Source organism: Triturus cristatus, chromosome 7, assembly GCF_964204655.1.
Source record: "Triturus cristatus chromosome 7, aTriCri1.1, whole genome shotgun sequence".
NCBI classification, from domain to species: domain Eukaryota; kingdom Metazoa; phylum Chordata; class Amphibia; order Caudata; family Salamandridae; genus Triturus; species Triturus cristatus.
Window position 1 is genome coordinate 752,711,611 of NC_140590.1, and position 26,109 is coordinate 752,737,719.

A 26,109-nucleotide genomic window follows, 5' to 3' on the forward strand; every position below is an offset into this window, starting at 1 on the left:
ACTCCCAGCAGCAGGAGGGCAGACTTGTGTCTGTGGTGGCAGCATCCATTTTGTGGAGCTGAGGCTATGTCTGATTTTACCCGGGTTTCAGGTACTGTACATGTCGTGTCCCTCTAGAAGGGTGGAATGCTAACCCCGTCGCCAGAATTGGCGAGGGGTTAGTATTCCAATTCATATGACACCTTACTCGACATGTTTTGATAAAGCCAAACCAAAGATAGCATTTAACCGCGAGGTTCATAATGCACTTAAGAGTATATGGTATGACGATATCTGGAAACGGTAGAAGGAAGTTGTTCCGACCACTGCAGACAGGCTCAGCTCATGCCAGAGCACCATCTCACATGGAACCAAGCACTCTGCCTTCAGGATTGTTAAGGCCTGCCATAGGAGTGACTTATAGGTTAACATGTGTCCCATTTAAGGTTAGGTATAGGTATACTACACCTAAGTAAGAGGTGGTTACACCAACTTACCCCAGCTGAGTGATCAGCCAGTTGTTTCAAATTGCTAGGCCAGGCCAGGGGTGGCACAATACATGCTTCAGCCCCCGGTAGGCCTTAGATACACCAATGCCCTGGGTACCTAGTGTACACTGGTACAGGGGCTCACAGGGTGATCCAATTCCAATTGGTTATGCACCTAGGGTGCATAGTGTCAATTTAGTAGAGAGAGCAGCAGGCTGGGGGTCTGATTAGCAGGCCTACAGCCTCAATATGTTAAAAACCAGTGAAGCAAAAAGCAAAAATTTGGGGTGACCATAGGATAGCAGACCCTACTCTCCTACACAACCCCCCCCACCAAACGCAGGGACATTAAACTAGCCTTGACCAGTCTCGTCTTCATGTCCTAAGTGGAAGTACCTGGAGAGACCATCTGCATTCCCATGGTCTGTACCTGGCCGGTGCTCCACTGTAAAGTCCATCCCCTGTAGGGAAATGGACCACCTAAGCAATTTGGGGTTTTCACCCTTCATCTGATTTAGCCACAAGAGGGGCTTATAGTCGGTCTGAATCTTGAAGTGAGTGCCAAACAAGTATGGCCTCAGCTTCTTCAGGGCCCACACCACAGCAAAGGCCTCCCTCTCAATAGCTGACCAATTCTTCTCTCTGGGGGTCAACCTTCTGCTAATAAAAGCAATGGGTTGGTCTTGACCATCTACATTAAGTTGTGACAGCACAGCTCCCACACCTAACTCAGAAGCATCTGTTTGGACAATAAACTCTTTGGAGTAGTCAGGACTTTTCAGGATAGGTGCAGAGCACATGGCCTTCTTCAGGTCATCAAATGCCTTTTGACAGCTTACTGTCCACTGAACCTTTTTGGGCATCTTCTTGGATTTCAGATCATTAAGAGGAGTCACAATGGACCCATAGTTCTTAACAAACTTCCTGTAGTACCCAGTCAAGCCCAAGAAAGCTCAAACTTGAGTCTGGGTGGTTGGAGGGGACCAGTCCTTGATGGATTGTATCTTACTCTCCAGTTGTTGAACTTGGCCTCCACCTACAAGGTGGCCCAAATACACAACCTTACTCTGCCCTATCTGGCACTTAGTAGCCTTGATAGTGAGGCCTGCCTTTTGCAGAGCCTCAAGTACCTTCTTCAGGTGGATCAGGTGATCCTCCCAGGTGGATCTAAAGACAGCAATGCCATCAAGATATGCTGCACAAATGTCATCCAACCCAGTAAGGACTTGATTCACCAACCTTTGGAAGGTGGCAGGTGCATTCTTCAGACCACAGGGCATCACCAAAAATTGATAATGCCCACCTGGGGTTGAGAATGCTGTTTTGGCCTTGGACTCCTCAGCTAACCTGATTTGTCAATAACCAGCTGTCAAATCAAATGTGCTCAAAAACGTAGCAGAAGCCAGTTTATCTATGAGCTCATCTGCCCTTGGAATAGGATGTGCATCTGTCCTAGTGACAGCATTGAGTCCTCTGTAATCCACACAGAACCTCATCTCTCTCTTGCCATCTTTGGTGTGAGGTTTGGGGACCAGAACCACTGGGCTAGCCCTGGGGCTCTCTGAGGGCTCAATGACACCCAGTTCCAGCTTTTTGTGTACCTCAGCCTTTATACAGTCCCTGACGTGGTCAGGTTGTCTGTAAAGTTTGTTCTTTACAGGGAGACTGTCACCAGTGTCCACCACATGGGTACACCAGTCAGTTTGACTAGGTATCAGTGAGAACATATCTTGAAATGAGTGTAGAACCTGTCTACATTCAATCTGCTGATGCTCAGTGAGGTTGCCTCCAAGGGTCACTCCTTCAACTGAACCATCTTCAGGGTTCTGAGACAACAGGTCTGGGAGAGGGTCACTCTCTTCCTCCTGTCCCTCATCTGTAGCCATGAGCAAGCCCATGTCTGCCCTGTCAACATATGCTTTTAACCTGTTAACATGGAGTACCCTGTGGGGACTCCTGGGAGTTCCTAGGTCCACCAAGTAGGTAACCTCTCCCTTCTTTTCCAGGATTGTATGGGGTCCAGACCATTTGTCTTGGAGTGCTGCTGGGGCCACTGGCTCCAACACCTATACCTTCTGTCCTGGCTGATACTCAACCAAGACAGCCTTTTGGTCATGCCAAGCTTTCTGTAAGGCCTGGCTTGCCTCAAGGTTTTTGGATGCCTTCTCCATATACTCAGCCATCCTGGAACGGAGACCAAGTACATAGTCCACTATGTCTTGTTTAGGCTTTTTGAGAGGTAACTCCCATCCTTCCTTCACTAAACACAGTGGGACTCTCACAGGGTGCCCAAACAACAATTCAAAGGGGCTGTAGCCAACTCCTTTTTGTGGGACCTCCCTGTAAGCAAACAGAAGGCAGGGTAGAAGGATGTCCCTTCTTCGCCTGAACTTTTCAGGTAATCCTTTGATCATACCCTTTAGGGTCTTGTTGAATCTCTCAACAAGCCCATTGCATTGTGGGTAATAAGGCGTGGTGAACTTGTAGTTGACACCACATTCCTTCCACATAGCTGTCAAGTATCCTGACATGAAGTTGGTACCTCTGTCAGAAACCACCTCCTTAGGAAACCCCACTCTGGAGAATACTCCCAGCAGGGCCCTGGCCACAACAGGAGCTGTAGTGGTCCTAAGGGGAATTGCCTCTGGATACCTGGTGGCATGATCCACTACCACCAGTATAAATCTGTGCCCAGATGCAGTGGGAGGATCCATGGGACCCACTATATCTATTCCCACTCTTTCAAAGGGGACCCCCACCACAGGTAGTGGTATTAGGGGGGCCTTTGTTGTGCCACCTGATTTGCCACTGGCTTGGCAGGTCACACAGGAGCGACACAACTCCTTGGTATCTTCATTCATGTGAGGCCAGTGAAAGTGAGGGACAAGCCTGTCCCAAGTCTTGTTCTGGCCTAAGTGTCCTGCTAGAGGAATATCATGGGCCAAGGTAAGAAGGAAGCCCCTAAATTGCAGAGGTATAACCAACCTCCTGGTTGCACCAGGTTTTGGGTCTCTAGCCTCTGAATAAAGGAGCCCATCATCCCAATACACTTTATGGATACCTTGAGCATTCCCAGCAGCCTCAGCAGCAGCCAGCTGTCTGAGGGGTTCAAGAGATGGACAGGTTAACTGAGCCTGCCCCAAGTCAGCCCTGGAAGGTCCCCCTGTCCCCAGAAACTCAACCTGATCAGGTTCAAACTCTACAGGGACAGTTCCTTCAGGGTTCTCTAGATCATCTTCCTGGGAAGGCTGATCATCACTTGGAGGCAGGGGGGAAGGCACAGCCTTAACCCTCCTGTTCTTCTTCTTGGTAGGTGCTTGGTCCATTGTTCCAGGATCCAAGACCTGTGGGTCAGTAAGGCACTTTTTGGCCTGTGACCTGGTCACAGCAAGGACATGTGGTGATATACCTAACATCTCCGCATGTGTACTGTACTCCACTTCTGACCATAGAGAACTCTCTAGGTCATTGCCCAACAAACATTCTACTGGGAGGTCTGCACTAACCACAACCCTTTTGAGGCCAGTTACCCCTCCCCATGAGAAGTTAACAACAGCCACACTATGTGAAGTAGTGGCATTGCTGGCATTGGTCACCAGGTAATTCTCACCTGGTATGTACTGTCCAGGATCCACAAAGCCTGGTGTCACCATAGTGACACTGGCACATGTGTCCCTGTAGGCTTGAGCCACTTTTTCATTTATTAAAGGAGTCTGTCTGTACTTGCCCAGGTTACTGGATCCAAATTGGCCGCATCTTGAGGAGTCCACCCGCTACCCGCTACCCGCTACCCACATCAGTTACCTTGTACTCCGCTGTGCTGCTGTGCTGCTGTCCCCCGCCACCGCCATCTACACCAGCGGTCGCAGAGCGGGGACGGGGACGGACCACACTCCCCAGCATCCTGTGCGGCAGCGGAGCCGCTGACGCCGTGTTCGCACCGGGAGGCGCCTAAAAAAACGTTGCTGCCTCCACGTCGCGGGACGCGCGTGGGCGGCGCCGGGCTAAGCCCGGGACAAGGGCGGGACCGTCTGTGGCCGTCCGGGGCTGGCCAAGGCTGGGCTGGGCAATCCCTCTTTCAGTGAGTATTTGGAGTAAGTCGCCTGTGGAACTATTATTCGAACAGTGTTGTTTGCGTTGTGTATCTATTTATAACACGTCCCAAGATCTTATCAGTACTGTACCATATGGCTGGGAAGGGGAAGCGTGCCACGGCTCTCACAACAGTGTCTGGCACCATGGACCAATTTATCACCAGAGCAGTCTCGGTAATAGAGCATGAAATCGCCATCACCGAGAGGCGCCGTTCTACTGATCCCATGCTCGCAAGACGCTCCTCATTAGGCCTATTGGCCCAGTCTAAATCACCAACTAAATCAAGGGAGCAGATTGGGGGGGACGTACCCTTGCTTGCTGAGTCTGAAACGCTTTCCAACGTGTCAACATCTCCAGATAGGTTGCCTGAAGTTATCGCTATGATCGATGGTGCATCTGCAGTGTCAGTAATGGCCCCACCAAACTCCAAAGCCATTCCCCCTCAGACAAGGGCTGTGACCAAACTATCTAGACCCGTCACTTCAAAAAGGAAAAGGGGTGGAACTACGGAAGGCATCAGGCAGGCGAAAATGTCAAAAACTTCTAAAAATATTGCAATGCCCGATATTTCGTGTACCCAGGAATGTTTAAATGTGGAGGATGCTAGTACAAGTACCCCCTTTTTGTCAAATAGTAGTGACATGATCGCCCAGCTAGAACAGGCTGTACGTTCCTTAATCTTACCACTCCTAGAAAGGGTCAAGATAGTAACAGAAAAAGTTGATAGGCTGGAACAAACCATTTTGGACAACTTTTGTTCATTAAAGAACGTTGTCAAAATGTCCACTAGAGACATTGTCAAAACCAACTGCCCCCACATTGTAAACTCTTCAACTTTTGTACCGCCCCCAATTGAAAAACATCCTTCATCAACCAACACAGGCTTAGGTACTGGCTCACCTAATTCTGTGACCAACACCCACCAGTTGTCCGGGCGGGTGGGAGGGGCAAGTAAGGAACCCACGAGTAATAACACAAAGGATACTGTGGAAGGGAGAGAAGTTGCTAATCCTGCTATTTCCGTTACTCCATTAAGCTCACCCTTAGTTCAAATTCATTTACCACCTGAATCCCTCCCTTATGTAGTAGTTTTAACTGGTGTTCCAGAATTATCTGTTAGCAAAACCGAATCCTTTCAGGAATTAAAAAATAAAGTGAGTCACTGGCTAAATACAAACAGGCCAATTCCTAATAACCTGAATGGGAGAATTTTATTTGTAAGAAGAGTAAAATGGGTAGGCTCAAGTTCTAAAAATATTCCGGGTGATTGCATCATTGTCAATTTTGAAGATACACGAATCCCGAGGTTCATCACTGATCATACATCATATGGGCTTAGAACAGGGATAGAGGTACACACTCTACACTATTTTTACGACGTAGGTCCTCGATATTGACACTCGTACCGTAAGCCAAACTTCACACCTTTTAAAGTACGGAGGGCAAATGAATGTGATTTTATTCGCGGCCGCGATGTTGTCTCCCCTGTTTCATCAAGGGTGCCTATTTCACTCAAGGTTTGTCCAACAAGCCTGCGCAGGATGAGTGAAAAGTTAAGTGAGCCAAGTCACGCCGTCACACACCATGACATACTGTTGAACAATAGACCAGGCACTTTGCTATCTTGTAATCTAGCTGGTATTAAGACTAAACTAGATTCTCCTGAATGGGTGGGTTTTGTTAACAAATATGACGTTTGCCTTCTGCAGGAAACATGGACCTGTGAGGCCCAGTTTCTCCTGGGCTACCTGAATTTCTATGTCCCAGTGATTAAGGGCCCAAAAGGCCGCCCCATGGGTGGATTAACCATCTGGGCCCGACAGGATTTATTCTCTAGGGCAGTCATGATTGATACAGGCTCCCCGGATATCCAATTAGTGAGATTAACTTTTGGTCTAATGTACACATTAGACATTTACAATTTATACCTTCGTGGGACAAAAGGGAAAAGGTCACGGGTATTGGACACTCTGACCAGTCTTATTGAAAATAATTCGAGCAATAGGGATATGATTGTCGCGGGTGACCTCAACGTTACATTTGAACCCCTTCTAGATCCGGACTCCGAATGGGGCCTTGACCCCGAAGAGGACCGGCTGTGGGGAATACCTCCCCTGCCGCTTTCCCCAATTAAAAGGTGGTCTACGGTAGCAGTGCAGGTAAATGCACTTTGCTACGAGAAAGGCCTAAGGGCCTTGAATGGAAGGACTCTAGGGGACAAGAAGGGTGCATTCACCTTTGACAATGGCCGCTCAGCCAGTAGAATTGACTATGTTCTCTGTTGCACAAGGTTGTGGCAGCACACTATTGACATGGTGGTTGTACCAAGAGCCGAGAGTGACCATAACCCCATTTGTGTTACTCACTGCTGGTGGGGGGATCGTAGCATGGCGAGAGAGGAACCAAAATCGGTTCACCCTGACCGTGTTCCTACCAATGACATGCGAAGACTCAAGTGGCCTCAGGTCAAGATTAATGCCAAGGTCATTGCTAGCATTGACGATGAGCTTGCCCAAACCATTGTGAAACTGGAAGACCTTCTGGTGACTAAAGAAGGCAGCGATCAAGTCACTAGACTACATGAGTCCTTCTTTGAGGGACTACGTGGCTTTTTCTATAAGCCAATAAGTAAGGGCAACAAGCCACTCTTCAAACGATTAAGATGGTATGATGAGGAGTGCAGACGAGCCAGAGGCAATTTGACGCAAGCCCTTTCTAGAGTGAGCAAGACAACTATTCAAACAGCTAGACACCATTACAAGAAGTGTCTTGCTCAAGCCAAAAAAAGATGGGATGAAATGTATTGGCTAGATCTGAAGGAGGCATGCTACGCTAGGGACTCCAGATTATTCTGGAATGTGATTAAATGGAACAGAGGTGGTACGCCTGATAGTCCATCTAACCATGTCACTCAAGAGGACTGGATAGGGTATTTTAAACCACAATATGCATGTAATCCCCTATACAAATGTCCGGGGCTGACATTGTATGTTTTTTATTCGCATGGTCCCTTTAGTCCAAACGACGTTTTAGCAGCCCTGGCTTGTGTAGCTGCTGGGCGGGCACCGGGTTTGGATGGGGTCCCATCTGATCTCTTCCTCAACAATAAGCCCGGTTGGAGTAAGTATATCTCACTAGTGGCTAATGCTGTGGCCGAAGGCGCTCCAGTGCCCAAATCTTGGGGGGGGTGCAATTATAATCCCTATTTTTAAAAATGGGAGATAAATCCCTCCCAGGAAATTATAGACCTATTAGTCTAATAGACACAATCCAAAAGGTCATCGGGAGGGTGGTCCTGAATGTGCTATTGGATTGGATCGAAGACAATAGGATACTCTCCTGTTTTCAAGCTGGTTTCCGTAAATATACCAGCACGGTGGACCAGGTGTTCCGCTTTGTACAACTGCACTGGAAAGTAGTAACATTAGGCAAAGGCAGTCTCTACGTCGCTTTTGTGGACCTAAGAGCGGCCTTTGACCTTGTTCCTCGAGAGCAGCTGTGGAGGGTTCTCGAAAAGCTTGGGCTTTCCTTGGAACTTCTGACCTTAATTAGGCGGCTTCACGAGGCGAATTTTGCAAGAATTCAGTGGGGAGGCTCGGGGGATATTACCCCCGAGTTCCCGGTCGAGCGAGGTGTGCGCCAAGGATGTGCCATGGCACCCACGCTCTTCTCCCTGTACATCAATGGAATAGTAGACTACATGTCACGAGTTAACACCGATGCTCCCAAGCTGGCTGGAGTGAGCACCCCAATATTGATGTTTGCTGACGATACTCTCATTGTATCTAAAACCCCGAGTGGCATGCAAAGGGCATTGTTAGTTTTTGAAGATTTTTGCAGAAATCATGGCCTAGAGGTGAATGTGACCAAGACTGAACTTATGGCCTTTAACCCTCACTCAAGTTATAGGGCAGAAAAGGTTTTTATGACTGGGCAAAAACTCGAGGAAGTTAAAAACTTTGTCTATTTGGGCATACATGTGACACATGATAATAAGTGGAATAGACATCTGGAAATGTCCACACTGAAATTTAGGCAGATAACCGGAACTTTGATTAGTGAACATAAAAAATCCCACACCAAGCCTATTAAAGTAAACCAGTGCTACAAGTATATGAGGCCAAGGCTTTAAGCTCAGTGTTGTATGGGGCCGAGTTATGGGGTTTCGACGCATTGTCATCTTTAGCAGTCGATGAAAATAAATTCTACCGTAGCATAGTCGGTCTCCCGCAGAGTACGCCCTTGGTCCCACTACGGTATGATCTAGGTAGAAAGGCAATCAAAGATTTAGCCAAACTCCGCCGGGCTTATACTGGAGGAGACTCTGGACCACCCCGGAGCTCCATTCATATGCAATGGGCCTTATGGACGTAATACAGGCCGATACGTTCCACAAGATCGGGTGGCTGAGGAACCTCCGGGAAACTGTGATAGACCTGGGCCTGGAGGGGCTATGGAGTGATCCTGTGGCTGCCGGGTTCCCCTCGAAGAGATACCTGAAAATGCTCTATTGGGAACGGGTAAACCACCGGGTCTGGAGCGACTCTGCCTCCCCCTCGATGACTAGCCGATTTTTGGAGGCGAAGGTTTCCCCAGTTCTCGAACCTTACTGGGATTTGATCACCCAACCCAGAGATAGGAAACTTTATTTCCAACTAAGAGCAGGCTCCCTTCCACTCAGGGCTCTAACTAACGGGTGGTTTGGAGCAAGTGTAGGGACCTGTCCGGTTTGCGGCATTCATGAGGAAACAATTGCCCATTTTTTGTTTGTTTGTCCTGCATATGCCAACCCTAGAAGAACATGGCTGTCTCCTTTGTGTAAAACCTTGGCCACAAGGAGTTCTGCCGTTGCTCTAAGACTTCTGTGCACAAGTACTCTCCCAGTACTCTCAATCGCCCTAGCTAAATACCTGGGCTGGGCTTGGTCCTTAAGATAGGGCTCTTAGGGAAACCGCGGGAGCACCCCTGTAGGTCTTTACGGGTCGTTGGCTGTAAATCCCCTTGTATGAATAGAAGTATTATCTTGAACTGTATTTTATAACATATTTCCATCCTTAGTCTGTCGATATGTTTAATTTTTGTTTTAACCGCAACTTTTAGTCTGTCGTTATGCTTAATCTTTGTCTCAACTGTAATTTTTAGATATTTAATGGACGATTTTATGTATTTTATAAGGATTTGATTAGTGATAATTTTGTGTTTTGTACATGTTTGTGTCTTCTATGAATTTTTTTTTAAATTCGAATAAAGACTATGATGATGACCTAACATCTCTGCATGTGTCCTGTACTCCACTTCTGACCATAGAGAACTCTCTAGGTCATTGCCCAACAAACATTCTACTGGGAGGTCTGCACTAACCACAACCCTTTTGAGGCCAGTTACCCCTCCCCATGAGAAGTTAACAACAGCCACACTATGTGAAGTAGTGGCATTGCTGGCATTGGTCACCAGGTAATTATCACCTGGTATGTACTGTCCAGGATCCACAAAGCCTGGTGTCACCATAGTGACACTGGCACATGTGTCCCTGTAGGCTTGAGCCACTTTTTCATTTATTAAAGGAGTCTGTCTGTACTTGCCCAGGTTACTGGGGCTCACAGTCAGGGACAAATCCATGTCCCCATCACAGATCAAGACTGCCTGTGTCAGGGTTCTGTCTAAGTCAGAATCTCCTTCAGTTCCCATAGTGATTCCCACTACACCCTTTGTCTGGGGACCAACACTGCTAACAGTAGTACTGGGAGCAGGTGCCTTAGGGGCAACAGTGTTGGGGGCTCCACCCTTCTTACAATCACTAGTCCAGTGAGTTGTATTCTTGCAAGATTTGCACCAGGGTTTCTTTGGACCTTCTTTCTTCTTCCCTTTAAGTTGTTGGGACCCACCCTCGTTAGTACTAGTTTGGGGCCCTGTTGAAGACTTCTGGTCTTTGGATTTCTGATCACCCTTTTGGTCTGTTTTCTTCTGATCACCCCCTTGGCCCTGGTTCTGGTTCTTTTGCTTAACCCTGGTTCTGACCCATTTGTCTGCCTTCTTTCCCAATTCTTGGGGAGAGGTCATATCTGAGTCAACCAAGTGTTGATGCAGTTGCTGGTTCTGACAGTTATTTAAAATCTGTTCTCTCATCATCAAATTGTACAATCCTGTATAATCAGATACCTTACTCCCCAGCAACCAACCCTCCAAAGCCTTAGTGGCACATTCAATGTATTCAGACCAGTCCTGAGTCTGTGTCTTCTGGGTATCTCTGAACATTAACCTGTACTGTTCAGTGGTTAAGCCTAACCCATCAACTAGGACACTCTTCAGGGCTCTGTAGTTTCTGACATCCTCCTCCCTAACAGTGAGGAGTCTATCTCTGCCTCTTCCTTCAAAGGAGAGCCATAAGATTGCTGCCCACTGGTCTTCAGGAACCTGCTGCACTTTGCAGGCTCTCTCAAGAGCAGTCATCCACTTGTGGATATCATCCCCACTTTTGTAGGGGGGCACAACCTTGGACAGGGTCCTATTGTCAAAGACCCTATCTTTGTCCTTAGGGACAATGCTGACACCAGTGGGTATAGACCCACTCTCTCTAGGTTGCCTAGCCTTGTTCAGTTTCTCTTCCATCAGGGCTACTTCTAGCTCCTGTCTCCTGATCCTCAGCTGAGCTTCCTTCATTCTGGCCTCATGCTCCCTCCTCTGAGGGCTGGTCATCCCCCTTCTGGAGCGACCTTGAGAGCCTCTAGAGGCATGAGAAGCATTAGAGTCACCTGAGTGATTCCTCTGCCTCCCAAGCCCCTGGTTAAGTCCACTAGGGAGATCCAATGGGGTGAACCCATTGTCAGTCCCAAGTAGCCTTAAGTTAGCTGGGCCACGTATAACACTTGGCACTGGGCTAGTTCTCCCTTCATCCCCACTACCATCTGTATCAGTACCCTTATCACTTTCATCCTCTGTAGTATGATTCTCATCTAAGGGGTGACTATTGGAAAGGGGTACCTCAGTAGCATCTTCAGAAGGGGGGCCTCCTGTTCCAGTCCCTAAGGGGCCTAACTGGGAGGCTTTCTTGAGAGCTCTCTGATCTTCATCAGCTTGTAAGAGTTCTCTGAGTGCAGCAGAGGTAGGGTTCCTGGGCTGTTTAAGGCCCCTGATATTTGCCAACTGCCTGAGCTCATTTTGATTTAGGGTAGCAAAGATGGTTGGTGCCCTCTGGGGGTCACTCTCGACAGAGATGGGTACATTGGACCCCTCTGCCCCAGCCATTGCTCTTAAGTGTGGGTGGATGTGTTGCAACTACCTACACTTGGGTTTTCCTACTAAACCTATCTAGTAGTTGTAGTCAGGGTGTGCTACTCCCTTTGCTCTACAACAACTAAGTTCAGTAGAACTTAAGTATATCTAATCTTGTTTTATATGTACCTAAAGGTACCTGTATGATCTTTCAATTGGTAACAAAGAGATTACAGAGGTAAAACACAGCAAGCTCAAATCCAACCGCTGCTCACCAATGTGAGAAGTTGGCCTGGTATATGATGTTCACTAGTTAAAGTGACCACCTTGTACCATGCCAAGCAACCCTTATGGTGTGGTTGTAAGTCAACCTTTTCGGACTAGCTGCCCTAGTGGTAGCGTAGGCTAAGCAGTCTTTGAGGTTAAACTCTTTAAAGCGTGTTAAGCAGGCTGTTTTACCATATGTAACCCCCCTTTATACCAATGAAAGGACACCACACAGATATATATTCAAAATATATATGTATTTATTACTCAAAGAATCCCCTAGACTCTTTATGAGCACAGGAGCACAAATCGTTAAACAAGAAAGTATTACAATATACAGAAGTTGCACTTTATATGGATAGGCCCTGGTGGCCGATCAAACCATATACTAAAATAGTGGTATAAGTACCATGAACAGGAAAGGGAAAAGGCCTAGGGCCTCTAGAATCGCTGGGCCTACTAGGAGCTAACTTCAGTTAGTGACCAGGAGGTCCACGGGTCGCGTGTGCAGTGAGGAAAGTTACACGCGGGCTCCCATAGGTTTTCAATAGGTGCGTAAAAGTTCAAAAGTGACTGCTAGAAGGGTCTTCTGGATGGACTACGAACTTAAGACTTAAAACACAGACACTAGAGATGTTTCTCTACACTTGGACACCGGAGTGCCAGCTTTACCTCACCCACAGGAAGCGGGTGCATAGGTCTCGAAGTGCGTCGGGTTTCGTCTATCTGTTCAATGGAGCCTGATGACAAAGATGCTGCAGGCGACCGGTCCAGAAGCGATGCGGTGGATCCAAGGGTGGATCGGAGTTTTAGAAGACCTGAAAGCAGTGGGGACAGTGTTCACAGTCACTAGCCAGTGACCGGCGTGGCGCCAGGTAGGTACCTGGCGATGTCGGGTGCAAACAGGCAAAGAGGTGTAGCTTGTCTCTGCAGCCACGTGGTCCCTGAAGGTCGACGACGTCCAGGAGTCGGGTCACGAGCTGTCCCACGCAGGCTCTCGCTGTCGGCAGTGTCGGCGACTCTAAGGAAGCAAACAAGCCTTGGCAAAAGCAGAAGTCGTGAAGAAAGGAGAAAGCTGATTGTTCTGACCAGCAAGGTTAGAGGGACTGCTCCTTTGGAGAGCAGCAGGGGCCAGTCTGGAGCAACCAGACCAGCGTCGTAGATTTCAAGGTTCGTCGCCAAAATGGCCACTAGCCAACGGGCTAGGGACCGGGCAGGCGCGTCGAGATGCAAAATGCAGTGGGGCCCCACGCAGATCGTGGAGATGCTGGAGGGCTCACCTTTGGTGCAGATGCTGCTCGGGTGTTGGGCTTCTCAGGACCCAAAGCACAACTTGGAGGGAGCCTCTGTTGTCGCGCTTGCAGCTTGTCGTGGGTCTTTCAAGATGGCTGGCTCCACGTGTCTCGGTGCCTCCACAGGTTCCTTCTTTGCAGGGACTGTGGATCGGGCGGTGAGAGGTCCGGAGGTCCAGGTCTTGTCGGGCTCTGGGCTCGGGCTCGGGCTCCGGCGGGAGGCGGCGGCAAAGCAGACGTCGAGTAGCTGGTTGGTGCTTGCGTTAGCAAGATGGTCACTCCCTGACCATAGGGGAGATTTCCTTCTGTCCTCTGTGCAGCAGAGCGTCGAAGTTCCCGTCTTCTTCTTGTAGTTAAGTTGATTCCAGGATGTCTGAAGTCTTAGGACACAGCTCCTACCTTTAAGCGGATTCTAGGGGCCGGACTACCTGCTAGGTCCCTCCCTAAGGGTGGGACCAGGAAGGGGGGTGGTTACACCCCCAATTCTTTGTCCAGCTCGCCCCAGGTCCGGGGCTGGTGTGCCCCAGGACCGGTTTGAACTGGCATATGCACCGAGGCTCCTTGTGAGCCTCAGGCATGTCTGATTCTATTCAAGCCCTACCTGACCAATACACAAAATCCTGTCTGGGGTGGTGCACGCACCTCCCCTGGCAGGAAATCCTTTGTCCACGTCTCCCAAGCTGGAAGGACTCCTAGCAGCAGGAGGGCAGACTTGTGTCTGCGGTGGCAGCATCCATTTTGTGGAGCTGAGGCTATGTCTGATTTTACCCGGGTTTCAGGTACTGTACATGTCGTGTCCCTCTAGAAGGGTGGAATGCTAACCCCGTCGCCAGAATTGGCGAGGGGTTAGTATTCCAATTCGTATGACACCTTACTCGACATGTTTTGATGAAGCCAAACCAAAGATAGCATTTAACCGCGAGGTTCATAATGCACTTAAGAGTATATTGTATGACGATATCTGGAAACGGTAGAAGGAAGTTGTTCCGACCACTGCAGACAGGCTCAGCTCATGCCAGAGCACCATCTCACATGGAACCAAGCACTCTGCCTTCAGGATTGTTAAGGCCTGCCATAGGAGTGACTTATAGGTTAACATGTGTCCCATTTAAGGTTAGGTATAGGTATACTACACCTAAGTAAGAGGTGGTTACACCAACTAACCCCAGCTGAGTGATCAGCCAGTTGTGTCAAATTGCTAGGCCAGGCCAGGGGTGGCACAATACATGCTTCAGCCCCTGGTAGGCCTTAGATACACCAATGCCCTGGGTACCTAGTGTACACTGGTACAGGGGCTCACAGGGTGATCCAATTCCAATTTGTTATGCACCTAGGGTGCATAGTGTCAATTTAGTAGAGAGAGCAGCAGGCGGGGGGTCTGATTAGCAGGCCCACAGCCTCAATATGTCAAAAACCAGTGAAGCAAAAAGCAAAAAGTTGGGGTGACCATAGGATAGCAGACCCTACTCTCCTACACTGACGAAAAATCTTTCCGGATCCAGCCTGACGCTTAGGGATATTCTAAGGTGAGGAATCTAACTAACTAATGTTTCTTACAGATACATCGTTACCGAAGGTAAGTAACTTGTTCTTCTGCCTCAGTTGTTCCTGCTCACCTCTGGGGAGGGTCGGACTGAGAGCCAGTGTTTTCTGCATATTGATTATGAATCCCGAGACCCTGCTAAATGTTGTGAATTCTTCTCAGAGGGGGAGCAGGGAGAGCGATGGTTGCATGAGGAAGAGCACCACATCGTCAGTGTACAGGGATATTTTGTACTCTCTGTCACCCATCCGAATCTCAGTGACCATCTGGAGGTTTCTGACTCTCTCAGCAAATGGCTCCATATAGAGGGCAAAGAGCAAAGGCAAGAGTGGCCACCCTGTAAGTGAGTAGGGTCTGCTTTCTATGTTCACCCCCACTTTTTGCTTTACTGGTTTTCGACTTAGATGTGGCTGTGAGCCTGCTAATCAGACCCGCAGCCCTGCTGTTCTCTCTCTAAATTAATACTATGTACTTTAGGTGCATAACCCATTTGGATAGGATCACCTTATTGGCCCCTGTACAGTGTACCTTAGGTACCCAGGGCATAGGTGTACCCTAGGCCTACCAGGGGCTGCAGCATGTATTATGCCACCCCTGGCCTGGCCTTCCATTATGACACAACTGGCTTATCACTCAGCTGGGGCAAGGTCGTGTAATCACCCCTTGCTTAGGTGTAGTATTCCTATACCTATCTTATATATACACACATGTGTACCTATCAGCCACTCCTATGGCAGGCCTTAACAATCCTGGAGGCAGAGTGCTTGGTAACATGTGAGATGGTGCTCTAGCACGAGCTGAGCCTGTCTGCAGCTTTCGGAACCATGTCCTTATAGCTGTTCTATGATATAGCCTACCATATACTCTTAAAGTGCCTTATAATCTTAAACGGTTATGGTAACTATGGTTTGGCTGTATCAAAACATGTCGTGTAAGGTGTCTAACACTTTGGAATAATACCCCCATCCCATTTCTGGGGATGAGGATATTATCCCTCCCTTCTAGAGGGAGAAGACATGTTGAAACCTACTTACCCGGTTAAAGTTAACCAGAGCCCCAGCATCACAAAATGGATGCTGCTGCCACGACACAAGTCTGACCTCCTGCTGCTGGGAGTGATCCCGGCAAGGGGGGCTTGGACAATAGGTTTCCTGCCTTGGGATGTGCGAGCACCACCCCAGACAGGCCTTAGTGTATTGGGGCAGGGAGGGATGAATGAAACGAGACACTACCTGGGGCACACAAGGTGTCCCATGCATAGTCCAGTTCAAACCGGTGCTGGGGCACACCAGCCCCAGTCCTGGCGCGAAACTGTACAAAGGGAAGGGGGTGTAACCACTCCCCTCCCAGGTCCCACCCATAAGGCGTGACCTAGCAGGCAACCCAGCCCCCCAGGTTAGTATAAGAGTGGTAGCTGGGCCCCAGGAGATTAGATTATCCTGAACCTGCAACTTGAACAGAAACTCTGGACCTTCGACATTCGACGAAAGAAGAAGACTGAAGAATCTCCCTTGTGGCCAAGGAGTGGCTACCCTGTGCAAACAGGCACCATCAAGAGACTTACCCTTTGATTTGCTGAAGTTCTACGAGAGACCGTCTGAGGAGCCCGACCAGAGCCTTGACTTCCAGACTTCTCCGACCCTGATCCACATCCACAGCCGAGCTGAGATCCGTGGAGGCGACGAGAGACGTGGGACCGGCTACCTGGGAAAAGTGGCGAGTATCTTCCAGCGCAGCTTCTGAGGCACCCTCGAAGTTGTGCACCGGGGACTGAGAAGCCCCAACCCCAAGCACCATCTGCACCGAAGATCAGCCCCCCACACTCCACGAGTCCTGCGTGGGGCCCTTCTGCATTTTCCTGCTTGCCGCGTCTGTCCGGTTGCTTGCCCGTTGGCTAGCGGCCTTTGTGACGACACACCTTTAAATCTTCACTGCTGGTTTGGCTCCTCCAGACTGGCTCCCGCTTCTTTGCAAAAGAGAAGCACCCCAGACCTTCCTGGTCTGCACCAGAAGCAAGTCCTCCATTCTTCGTGGGCTCCGCTTGCCAAGGCTTGGTGAGTCCTAGTTCGACGCCGCCGACAGCAAGAGCCTTCGTGGGACAGCTCGCCTCCTGGTCCTGGTCGTCCTCGACGTCTCCTGGTACCCGTGGCTGCTGCGACAAGCTTCACCCTTCACCTGCAATCTTCACGACATCGCCTGGTTCCTTCCTGGTTCCACGTGGTCACTGGCTAGTGACCTTGACTCTGTCCCTTCTGCTTGCAGGTACCCTTCCTTCTTGATCCCGGCCTTGGGATCCACCGGACACTCTGCACTGACTGCCTGTCAGCAACTTTCCTTCAGGCATCCATAGAAGTCCACGACGAAATCCGATGCAAGTTCACACCTATGCACCCGCAGCCTGTGGGCTAGGTAACTTGGGTACTTCGGTGCTCACAAGGGTAGTGACTATCCTAGGGTCTAGTTTCCGAGTCTCGACTTTCTAGCTACTCCAGAAGTGTCCTAAAACTGCTTATTTCAGAACTGTACTATTTCTATTGATTATACGCATTACGCGTGAGTGTTTCCACTCTGCACCTGAATCCCGTGGGCCACCCACTTCCTAACTGTTAGTAGTGTAGTGTAGCCCCAGCGATTCCCTAGGCCTAGGCCTATTCTATTTCCGTGACAGTGGTCCTTATACCACTTCTTTAGTATATTGTTTTTTATGGCCCCTAGGGCCTAACTGTATTACTGACCTGTGTGACTTAATGAATGCTTGAATAAGACTGTGTTGTACTTACCTCGAATCTCATAAAGAGTGCTGAGGGTTTGACTAGAATAAATACACTTTATTTTATATATATATCTGTTGTAGTGTCCTTTCATTTGGTATTCAAGAGATTATATATGGTATCACAGCTGGCTTCACATGCCATTCAGAGTTTAGCCTAAGACTGCTCTTGTCCATGCTACCACTAGGATAGCTGGTCTATAAGGTTGAGTTTACAACCAATCACCATAAGGGTTGTTTGGACTGATATAAGGTGTACACTAGAACTAGTGACATCATACATCAGGCCAACTTCTCACACACCCCTGACGAGAACCCCTCCCAATCACAACAGGGCGGGAAGCTGTACCGTTCACTCTAATGCACTCTTGTGAGGCTTTGTATATACAGTTCACCCATCTCTGATAATGTTCCCCAATCCCAAATCTGCGGAGGACGTGTCTCACATATGACAAATGTACCCGGTCAAACACCTTCGAGGCGTCGACTGACAGAAGCAGTGCAGGCTGCTGAGTGCGCGGAATTTTGTCTATTAGGTGACAGAGACGCCTCGTACCGTCCCTGCAGTTACGTTCGGGAATAAAGCCGGATTGGTCTGGGCCACCAGGCCCTGCATGTATGGAGCAAGGTGGGATGCCAAGACGCTAGTGAAGATCTTTAAATCAACATTTAGTAAAGATATCGGGCAATAAGAGGTGCACTCCTGTGGGTCCTTTCTGGGTTTTAGTATCACTACCACCTCGGCCATAGACATTGTGGGGGTTAAGGCTCCTGTTTCAATGAATGTATTAAAAAGGTGAACAAGGAGCGGGGTGAGTTCAGGGGCAAAAGCTTTGTAGAAATCTACTGGAAAACCATCCCCCCCGCGCTTTCCCAAACGTGAGTCTCTGCATAGCCCGCATAACCTCATCCGGGCGGATATCTGCATCCATAGCTTCCACGTCTGGGGGGAGGGGGGAGATGACACTGGTGCCCAGCGGACAAAGTCTTCCGCCGCAGCACAATCCAAGTGCTCCGCCGTGTACAGAGTGGTGTAGAAGGTTTCAAATTCAGTTGCAATGGCAGCATCACTCTGAAGGGTCTCTCCCGGGGAGTACTTATACCTGCAATGCAGCGCGAGTTCTTTTGGGGCCTCAGTAGTGTTGCAGGGATTCTGCTTTTGCACAGAACTATGCGCAGGAGACCAGGACCTCAGAGAATTGTGGTGTACCAGAAAACTCCCCTCAGAACCCAGAACCCCTTATCCGACTAGCTTAGTATCTCATTCGTTAACCTAGATCTAGCTAGGTGGTCCCAATGTATAGACAAACCAGAACAAGCGACTTAGATATTTCTCAGGAGTGGTGGGAATCCGAAATACCTGTTCGTACTTATTTGTTAGTCCACAACGTAATAATACAGACACGGTAAAGTTTAAAGTGTTTATTTTATAAACCTCGTGTCCTAAGATGCAGTACTTTGGCTAACACTAGCATACTAACAGTACAAATCAGAATCATTAGCATTATTACAATACCATATAGAATGAAAGGAGCAATCGTACTATTAATGACAGTGGTATACGGCCACACTCTTTTCACTATAATCTAATACATTATTATTATTATTAGACTATTAGAAGGTCTCTTAGGCTAACAGGGGGGACCCCATACCGTATAGATCAGCTTAGTAGAATCACATCAAAGGATCAGCTCTCACAGCATGCATCAACTCTTCTTGTTCGAATGAATGTAAAACCAAACTGTTCTGCAATATTAAAGACGCCTGTCCTTCAAATATTGGCAGCTGTATGCATGATATGTCTAACAAGTGGTACGATCAATCTAAATACAACACTCTGTACCTTCTAGTGACCCAGACGCGTTCTTTGCATGATGTACAGACCAAGGGCACATTTCACGGTTAAGAATGTGAAACAACAGTTTGTTATCATGTAAGGCAAAGTCGAGTCAGCATTTCTAAAATGAATAACACATAACAACAGTGTCGTGTGCAGCGCAGCAGAAACAACAAGCTTGCTTGTTAACTATAATTTCGGTTATGCTAACTTAGTGTTGTAAATAGGGCGTGGCTTAATCCATCTCACACCCCCCCAAGATCGGAGCACTAACCAATAGGGATACACTTATCAAGAACGCAGAGTTCAAGTGATTTAGAACGGAACCAAGGGCATATAAGGTAAGTGTAAAGTCCGAGAATAAAAAAAAAAATGTTCGTTTTAAAAATGAAAAATGATGTGTTAAAAAATAAGCAAAATATTCGTAAAAAATTAACAATTCTGGATGCAAGCTGCATTGACACTGTCAATCAGTCAATCCATGAGGGTATATGCACCATAAGTTGCGACTGCTTCCAAGAGGAAATCATTGGAGCGTTCCGCAAAATTATCTGCCATCCAGTTGAGCAAGGGAAAGGAACATACATGTTCATCAATTATCGGAGCATCCAGCACCATGATAGGACAACTGTCAGTCTCCTCAATATAACTCCTTTCAAGGAAATCAATAGCTGCCTCTCCGATATCCCAGTTTCCAAGGACTCCGTGTGCAGCACCCAAAGCCATAAACCCGACACCAGAACAGTCGAATTCATGAGCCACTAAGGGACACATTAGTTCATCAAAATCCGGGTCAGGTGACGCCAAGTTTGACAGGCACAAGTCCAGAGCCCATTGGAAGGGACAATCTAGGCAATGAAAAACAGGTTGCACACACGTAAAAAAGGGAAACCGGAAAGACAATCCATACTTGACGCTTAATACCGCCAGTGGTAAGGTGCCGTAGAAATCAAGCATCCGGCTACGAAGGTGGAGCAAGCGCAGCATTCTGTCTTGCAACTCCCGGTGTGCAGCCATATCGAAGTGCGCAAATCAACACGAGGATCCCAGCCACCAAAGCGAGGAGCAAGGGGAACCCTCCGAAGACACTTGAAAAAATAGAATGTAAAAATGCGGGGATCACACCAAAAACAGTCTGGAAAGATGTCACGAGGCCGGAGCCCACAATTTTAAAAAAATGAACAAGGCCAGTCGTAGACGAAGCATTAAAGATAGTTTGAATCAAGGTTCCAAGATGGAGGAGGAGGTCGGTATTTAAAAGAGCTTGTACCTCAGTGCGTGTGTTTACAACATTAAGAAGAAATGTTTCACGGGATGAAGTCAACGCAACCTCTTTTTTAGACAAAAGAGCCCTTATTCTGCTCATCCTATTGAACTCTGCGTTCAAGGTTGGAATCGCTGGCCAGATGGATATGTCGAGTCGGCCTTGCGGGGGCGGGAAAAGGACGTTATTACAGCAAACTACTTTTTGTGAAACAGTCACTATGTAAGGAATACCCACTAGCATCCCACAGCAAGCTTCACTATTTAAAAGCAAATAACTACCGTTGGCAAGCAGCTTAAAAGAAGACGTTATAACTGGCATTGGAATCCCCTTTAGGACATAAGCTAAATTAGGAGCGTGTATATTGCAAGCGCCATGTAATTGTATATGTCTGCAAACCACAGAGTGATCAGGTGCGGAATTGCATTCTTCACCTTTTAAGTAAACTTCTTTGCCATCCCTCACGCATCTGTAAGTGAACGGAAGTGACCAGACTTCATGCAGAAATGCATCACCAAGTTGTTCATATCTGCCAATAGCATAGTGTTTCATGCACGAACTAAACTTGAACAAACTGAACGGTAAAGTTACTAATCCGTGAATTAACCACACGGCTGAATTTAACTCAGCTACAGAAATGGGTAAAGGTTCTAATTTTTCAATGTGCACCAATGCATAAGTTGCATCTTTCATGGACATGAACTGCTGTTTTTCAGTCAAATTAAACGGAAGGAACAATGATGAAATATTCATGTAATCCCAAGGGACTTTCCCTGCCTTTAACGTTTGCAATGTCCATGCAAACTGCATAATTGAACGCAACTGATTTTGACCATGATACAACACAGATACATCATCTTGCACAATGTCTACGACAGAAGAAACTATATTATCTAATGTATAAATTCTAGAAGACAACGTATTAATACTATTATCTATCACAGCCAATACTTTTTCCATATTGGCCTGGTCAATAGCACGTAGTCTAGAAGCAGCTTCAATTTGCGACAACTTCCAAATTTCATTGTAAATAGCATACCATTTACAGGACCCTTAATGAAATCATTCAAATCTATTTTTTCATTTAAACGTGACAAATGAAGCTTAACTGAAGTTAACGTGGAATGTTGCAGCCATGACTGACATAACTTACCTACAGAGTTGGAAGTCACCGTGTGTGAAGATGTGAAACGAGGGTCAACCCTACGTTGTGTATACCCCGGAGCCAAATCTAGAAATCGACGTTGACAGGAATCTGAGCTTGTTTGTCACCGTCCGATAGTCCTCGGGGTCGCACGATGCTGTAAGGGGTCCACCTCCAGATAGCCCCTTGGTCTGATATAAATATGACAGACACAGAAGGGCGATCAGGCGAGGGAAGGAAAGGATGGGAACTGCGGGGAGGGAGACCTGAAAGAGAAATAAAGAGTAGGCTATGGTTAGAACCGCCCTAGAACCCTGGGCACATTGCTATCCCCAGCTACCCTGCAGTACCTGTAAAGGAAATAACGGCTTGGGAGACATGGATCCCCTTGAAGCTGATGTTCGTGAGTCCTACAGAGAAGGCAGGGATTAGCTTAGGGGTCACCCTCTCACTCTACGCCCACGCTCACGTATCTCCCTAGGTTTTCAGTACCTACCACCAATCCTGGGTTTTCTGACCGTACAGGGGGGGGGAGGACGTATGCCAGAAGTCACCTCACCGCCCCTGTATGGAGTACAAAATAAACAAATGACGTGCAGATGGGACTAGCACCCCGGGTAATTCCTGCACCCCTGTGAGGTGTTCAACACACCCCTATAGCACTGCTCCAATACGTCTTGTGCAGTACTAGCAAGTAACAAGGTATGACCCCCACCAGTATCGCAGAGGTCTTACTACCACAATGTTCAGATAGTAAGTACTGCTAGCTCTGGGAGCCGTCGCTGAGTCCCTTCTAATACGAAACCGCTGTATGCCTGGTTTCTTACGGACTCGAACCTCTGATTGTCTCGAGGATTCTATACCATGAATTCGCGACCCCTCAATGCCTCGTAAGGCGCCCAACGGGATCGACAATGGTCTATCCGGAAGCAGAAGCAAAAAGCCTTGGCGAACCCGCAATGCCTTGATCGGCGTCCAACGGGATCGACTACGTCCGAAATCACTACCGAGTAAGTTCAGACCGGTAATGCTCAAGAAGTGCAAGCCCTTGAGCCTGCGAGGAAAAAGTAAGTCGGTGCGGAGCACCCCTACCAGTACGCAGCACTCTGTCTTGCTCGAACCAGGAAACCAAAATAACCGGCACCTGAGTTCCGCCGGATGTTCCTTTTGTTCTTGATTGCGCCGAGCGCGCTGACGTATGTACGTCTGCCCGCCTTGCGCCCTGGGAACTGTAGTTCCCCTTACTCCCGTTTACCACGGGTGTTCTTCCTGTAACCTGGCAGTGCTCGTCGGCGCCCTCTGTGGGTCGTGACAGTACATCCCTCCCCCGAAGAGCACTGACAGAAACATGCCTTCTTCGGATGGGCCTTATGAAACTGAGCAATCAGCTCGGGAGCATGGACGTTGGAAGCAGGTTCCCAAGAGTTCTCCTCCTCCCCGTATCCCTCCCACGCCAGCAGGTACCACAACCGGTTACGATAGATCTTGGAGTCCAATATTCCCTTCACCTCGTATTCGACCTCACTATCTATGATGGTAGGCGCAGGGGTTTTACTGGGCCCTCCCACGGCAGGTTTCACGAGGGACACGTGGAATGCCGGGTGGATTCTCAGCGAGGAAGGCAAGGAAAGCTTCACCACTACAGGGTTTACTAACTGCACCACCCTATATGGCCCGATGTATTTGGGATTAAAGATGCTATAGCGTTTGAACCGTATGTGTTTTGTGGACAACCACACGTAATCTCCTACCTTATAAACAGGACCCTGCCTTCTACTCCTGTCCGCAGAAGCCTTGTAACTGCCCTTCGCTGCTCTTAAATTGGTTTTTGCTGCCTGTAGGTTCTTCCGGATGCGTTCTATTCTATACTGCGCCTCAGGCACCTTAGTAGCAAGAACGGGTTTAAGGAAGGGAGAAAACCAGGGGTGGAAACCATACGAGCAGAAAAAAGGAGTAAGCTTGGTGGACGCGTGGGAAGCGCTGTTATATGCCACCTCCGCCAACCAGAGTAAGTCCACCCACTCGTTCTTGGATGCGCTGGAATAACACCTAAGATATTGTTTCAGGGTTCGGTTCACTCGTTCGGTTTGCCCATCCGTCTGTGGGTGGAAGCTGGTGGAGATGTTGGACTCGATCCCCAAGGCCGAACACCATGTCTTCCAGAAATGGGCAGTGAACTGACCACCTCGATCCGAAACAATCTTCCTTGGCAATCCGTGCAGTCGCACCACGTTCTCTAAAAGCAGGTGCGCTAATTGTCCTGAAGAGGGTAGTGTCTTACAAGCCACGAAGTGTGCCATTTTCGTCAAATAGTCCACAATGACCGTAATCACGGTACATCCTTTATCACTAGGCATTCCAACGATAAAATCCACTGAAACGTTTTCCCAGGGGAGGTCGGGTGTGGGGAGAGGATGCAATAGTCCTGCTTGTTTCGTATGTGAGGATTTCATCTGACTGCACACTCGACATTCCTCAACCCAGGCTGTGATATCTTTGTGTACCGAAGGCCACCAGAATTGACGCAAAATCCTGTCTAGAGTTTTCTCTTTGCCATTGTGACCTGCACAAGGTAGTTGATGACACCATTTAAACGCCTGCAGGCGTAGAGATCGGATTGGAAGGAGCAACTGCTTTTCCCTCATCGGCAGGCCTTGCACTATCTTCCATTCAGCATTACTTCTCAGCCAGTCCCTCCACCTGGGAGTTCTGACGTTCTGAGCTATACTCCGTAGGAACGGATCCGTGCAAGTAGCCCCGATGACGTGCTCCGAACTGATGATTGCTCCTTTGGGAACTGCCGAGGGGATACCCCGAGAGGCTTGTCGGGATAAAGCGTCTGCCTTTTTATTCTCTCTCCCGGGCCTGTAGGTAACCAGAAAGTTGTACCCCGCAAAAAAGAGAGTCCATCTCAGTTGACGGGGTGTGAGGTGTCTCGCGGCCGTCATGAACTGTAAGTTCCTGTGGTCGGTGTAAACCGTGACCACATGTCTGGCGCCCATCAAGTGGTGCCTCCATTCGCTGAACGCATCCTTGATGGCAAGCAGCTCTTTTTCTGCGATGTTATAATTACACTCCGCGGGATTTAACTTCCTGGACATGTAAGCCACTGGATGCAGTCTGCCTGTCTCGAAGTGTCGCTGCGATAACACCGCCCCCACGGCTGTGTCAGAGGTGTCTGCTTCCACGATGAATGGATATTCCGGGTGAGCATGAGCCAAGACCGGGGCCTTTGAGAGTGCGTCCTTCAGCTCTTCGAATCCTTGTTGGGCTCTTGCGGTCCACTGAAACACTGTTTTCTTGCGCAATAGTTGAGTGAGGGGATTTGCCATGTCGGAGAATCGATCGATAAACCGACGATAAAAGTTGGCAAACCCCAGGAAACATTGAACGTCTCGAAGGTTGTGAGGGGTTGGCCAGTTCTTCACTGCCAGTATCTTCCTTTCTGACATTTCTTGGCCCCAGGGGGTGAGGTTCACCCCTAGGAATTCCACCATGGTTACCCCAAACTCACACTTACTGATCTTACAAAATAAGTGGTGTTTTCGCAAGGTGTGTAGTATGATCTTTACATGGCGAGTATGATCCTTGGTGTCTTTAGAATAGATCAAGATATCGTCTATGTAAACTATGACGAATTGATCAAGGTATTCACGAAGGACGTAATTTAGGAAAAACTGAAAGGCAGCCGGGGCGTTGCACAGCCCAAACGGCATAACCAAATACTCATATAGGCCGAAGCGCGTTTTAAACGCGGTCTTCCACTCGTCACCTCTCCTCATACGGACCAAATGATAAGCTCCTTTTAGGTCCAGACGCGTGTATATCACAGCCTCCTTCACCTGCTCCAGCAGCACATTAATTAACGGTAGAGGGTACCGGTTTTTGACTGTAATGGCGTTTAACGCCCTGAAGTCCACACACGCACGGAGCTCGCCATTTGCTTTGGGAATAAAAAAAAGAGGTGACGCTGCGGGAGACTTAGATACTCTGATAAACCCCAGGCCCAAGTATTTATCAAGATATTCCCTAAGGTATTTATGTTCGGGCTCCGTTAGGGCATACACCCGTCCGGCTGGAATGACTGCTCCGGGTATCAGATCTATTTGGCAATCGTATGCCCTGTGCGGAGGTAAAACTTCAGCCTTGTCTTCATTAAAGACGTCTTCGAATTCGGCATAGGCTTCCGGCAACGCAACCGCGTGTTCCACTGCAGTT

At 48.4% G+C, this 26,109-nt stretch overlaps 1 protein-coding gene across 2 annotated transcripts in view; it reads left to right on the forward strand.

Moving 5' to 3' along the window:
• Window positions 1-26,109, forward strand: part of DNAH17 (dynein axonemal heavy chain 17) — a 14,992,541-nt gene that overhangs the window by 10,084,866 nt on the left and 4,881,566 nt on the right. The window lies entirely within an intron of this gene.